The sequence below is a fragment of the Schistocerca americana genome, chromosome 1 (genome assembly GCF_021461395.2).
Source record: "Schistocerca americana isolate TAMUIC-IGC-003095 chromosome 1, iqSchAmer2.1, whole genome shotgun sequence".
NCBI lineage: Eukaryota > Metazoa > Arthropoda > Insecta > Orthoptera > Acrididae > Schistocerca > Schistocerca americana.
The window spans coordinates 242,753,742-242,758,075 of record NC_060119.1 but is presented as its reverse complement, the minus strand read 5'-3'; the positions used below and the strand labels follow the sequence as shown (position 1 = coordinate 242,758,075).

The window sequence follows — 4,334 nt, the reverse complement described above, 5'->3', positions numbered from 1 at the left end:
TTAGTGCTGTTTGTGGATAACACTGTCCGATGATGTCCCGTATGTGCTTGACTTGAGACAGATCTGCTAATCGGGTAGGTCTGTGGTTTCGACAGTGGTATGTCGGCGAGCGTTATTCTGTTGGAAAATACACATGGGATGCTGTTCATGAATAGAAGCACAACAGTTCGGATCATTAAACTGACATACAAATTTACAATTAGGTGGCGTGGGATCGCCATCTGAGTGCTCCAGATGTCATACGAAATCGCACCCCAGGCCGTAGCTCCAGATATAAGTCCAGTGTGTCTAGCATGCAGATTGGCTGGTTGCAGGCCCACAATTAGTCTTCTTTTAACCACCACACACCCATAAATGGCACAGAGGCAGAACCAGCTTTCAGCAGTAAACGAAACAGACCTCCACCCTATCATGTAATGAGCTCATATTTGAGAACACCGAAGTCGCTAATGACTGTGGCTTGCGATCAGTGGGATGCACGTTACAGGGCGTCTGGCAAGGAGCTGTCCTTGAAGTAACTGATTTTTAACACTTCGTTGTGTCACTGTGGAGTCAACTGCCTGCTCGCATTGCAGCTGCGGAGGCCGTACGGTGGGCCAGTGCCTTACGGCGAACACGATGGTCTTCTCCCTCGGCAGTCCCAGTGCTGTGCGGAGCCCTGTCTTCTTTCGACCATACGTTCTCGTGAACACCGCTGCCAGCAATCGCGAACAGTGGCTTCATATCTGCCAACTCTTCCTGCAATAATGCAGAAGACTCATCCAGCTTCTCGTAGCCCTATTACACTACCTCATTCAAACTCACTGAGTGTTGATAATGGCGTCTTTGTCGCATAAAGGCTTTATCGACTAACATCAACTCAACACATCCAGTCTCAAAGGTAACTAACGCTCACTACCATTACAGTGTTTTTTTTTTTTTTAAAGCAAACCTGATTTGCATCCTTATAGTGGGACTACTACTGCCACTCTTATGCAACAGGCGTGAAATTTGAATAAATATTATCTTTGAGGGTTAGAAACACTTCTGCCAGATTTCTTTTCACGTCGCACAACTCCTTCTTGGTGTAGAGACTTTTTTCCGTCAGTGTATATTTACGCAGTGACAGCCATTCAGTATGCTTAGTTTTCCTTAGCTTAAATCACAAGTTTCATTGAATATGTTGTTAATTCTAAATGTCATTTCTCAGGTGCGGTACATTGGACCATGTATTCCTACTGTCATCACATGTGATGCGCCGGCAGTTCATTGGGGGATGCATGGGTTTACATTTGAGGTTAAGTGTAGCTTACAGCGATACGATGTGAATCAATAAAGCACTAGAAACCGCTGCACTTATAGCCATTTCATAATTTTTTATTTGTCTTGATCGAAATGTTTTTGGAGCAGAATTACCGTTTTAGTCTATGCAGTAGTAGAAATAAAGGAAAATACATTACTAGCTACTACATTAAGAGATTAGAACAAAGGACAGAAATTATAACGGAAACACGATATACCTTCTATTCTGTTGCGCTGCTACAAATTAGACAACGTAAAAATAACATGAATCCAAACTGCCATACATGTTTGAAATGATTAAATATAGGATTCTAGCACACGTTTCGGAACATAATGAAGGTGTAACTTAGAGTCGTAGAATAAAGGCTTTCACGACCGGGTGACATGGCTGTTGATATACTTTCCGGGATGTGAGGTCGTGGTCCAAGAACTTTTCTGCTCCTTACGTTTCGTCCAGGATTGCGCTGGACTTCCTCAAAGTCGGCAAGACTCAGCGGAGCAGCGCCTCTGAGGAAGTCCAGCGCAGTCCTGGACGAAACGTAAGGAGCAGAAAAGTTCTTGGACCACGACCTCACATCCCGGAAAATATATCAACAGCCATAACTTAGAGTCACTAAATATTTTGTGATCAGTATAATCGGAACAAAATTAATGCGCGCTCTATAGAGCTGCAATAATTTTATAAGCTTGTTATTGATGTGAACACACTGATTTACTTTGTATATAGCTTAATGTTGTTCGTGCATTTGTGTAACGATGTAAGAGAGTGCTACTACCTGGTGGTACATTGTAGTATTAAGTAGTTCTTTTAACTACTTTCCGGCAGTACGGAGCAGGTTATCAACATACACAGATCTGACAGCAGTGGATGTGCTCTGTCTTCTTTGTTTGAGATTTCTGTACCTTGGTGATATAGTTATGTCTTTTACTTTACTGTACTTACTACGGTCTGGGAGTGTCTGTTCTGTGAGGTAAACATTACTTTATTCTATGACGTGTAGGCCACCATAAACTATTTTAGCGCTTTCTTTTACGTAGTATTTCTAATTTCACAATTTACCTCCACATTTTCAATGGCCATATAGCAATGTGCCAACGGCCTTGCTGCAGTGATAACACCAGTTCCCGTCAGATCACCGAAGTTAAGCACTATCGGGCTGGGCTAGCAGCTGGATGGGTGATCACCCGGTCTACCGAGCGCTGTTGGCAAGCGGGCTGCACTCAGCCCTTGTGAGGCAAACTGAGGAGCTATTTGATTGATAAGTAGCGGCTCCGGTCTCGTAAACTGACATACGGCCGGGAGAGCGGTGTGCTGACCACATGCCCCTTCATATCCGCATCCAGTGACGCCTGTGGTCTGAGGGTGACACGGCGGCCGGTCGGTACCTTTGGTCCTTCCAAGGCCTGCTCGGACGGATTTAAAATAGCAATGTGCCACATGAAGGGGTTTTTTAATTCACGTATCCGATGGTATGTAAAACTAAGTTAACAATTTTTCGAAATTACATATGATAATTATAAACCTTGTTAGGTATTTGTAACTCTTACAGATGGCAACACAACTCTGTTGAAATTAGTAACTGCGATCTGGGCAATGAACGATCTTTTTTACACTGATGTAGAGATCACTCTCCTTCTGAAAACGTCAGCTAATTACAAAAATGGCAGTCGGAAGAAAAAGGAATGTAAAGTAACAAGTAATGAATAACTATCAAGATCTTTTCAATAAAATAAATTAAGAGATAGTGTAATTTATAGTGCAAAGGTAGTGAAGTGCAGCGGTCGTCACCAGCTGACGCGGGCGACTCATATTTCCATGGTAGTTTCGCTTGGCTGTAGTTCCTGTTGTGCTAAAAGATGGCGTACGTTCCTGCAGGAAGCAGAGAGTACAGCCCCGTGTATCACGTGTTCACGAAGATCTATAAATGACGATGGCACTGCTGACCTCTCCAAACCTTCGACGGTACACGACTACTCTTCACACTAGAAACTGAACTGTGAGGAAATTAGTTCTTCAAATATTTCGTAATAAGACTTTGGATGAAAACACTTTGCTCGTTAAGAACGCGATCAGGATGCTGTCTCTTACTGCCAAAATGCTTACGTACCTGCTTTTGGGAATGGGGTGCAAAAAGTCTTTTATTATCTACCATGTCCTTTATTCTGTGTTTTGAATGTTCTAAATCAGGGCTTAACAACTGGACGGTTTTGAGCGCGAGTACTCGCGTCTGCTCAGGCCCGTGCTCGCGAGCAGGTGCAAGGTCGCGAAGGAAGGAAGGGAGGGGAGGGAGGGGAAATGTGCGCGCACGTTTGAATAGGGCCGCAGCTTGCCTATTGAATTCGCGCCGACTGTGTAACGTTTAAAGTACTACGATCAGCTCTTAACAGTCATATCTTCTGGTAAAACTTCCGGGATGTAAGGTCGTGGTCCATGAAACTCTTCAGCTCCTAACGTTTCGTCCAGAGCAGCGCTGGACATCTTCAGAGGGGTGTTTCTCCTCCGGTGAGTGGTCTGGCCACATGGTAGAGAAGCCTTAGGCGAATTTTTTGATTACCTTAATAATATAAATCCAAGAATCCAGTTTACCACGGAGAGAGAAAATGATAATAAAATACCGTTTTTGGATGTTTTAGTTATGAGACAGACGGATGGAAGCTTGAAACAACAGATTTTTAGAAAAATAACGCACACAGACAGATACTTACATAAAAACTCTAACCACCATCCAAAACAAAAAAGATGTGTGATTACAAGTCTCGTTGACAGAGCCAGACGGATTTGCACGCCGGAGTATCTAGACGACGAATTAAAACATCTGAAGCACGCTTTTGAGAAAAATGGCTACTCAAAGAAAGAAGTAAGCACAATTCTGCACCCAAACAACAAAAAGCTTAAGGACAAGTCCGAAAAACGATGGAAGAATACAGTCTCTCTCCCTTTTATAAAGAAAGTAACGGATCAGATTGGAAAGATTTTAAGTAAACATGATATTAGACCTGTCTTTAGACCAACGAAGAAAATTTGTCATGTTCTTCGGTCTGTAAAAGATAAA

The 4,334-nt window shown here is 43.0% G+C and overlaps 1 pseudogene; it reads left to right on the top strand.

Moving 5' to 3' along the window:
• The first annotated feature begins 2,372 nt into the window (after positions 1 to 2,372).
• On the top strand, positions 2,373 to 2,490 carry LOC124559962 (annotated as a pseudogene).
• Positions 2,491 to 4,334: the final 1,844 nt, after the last annotated feature.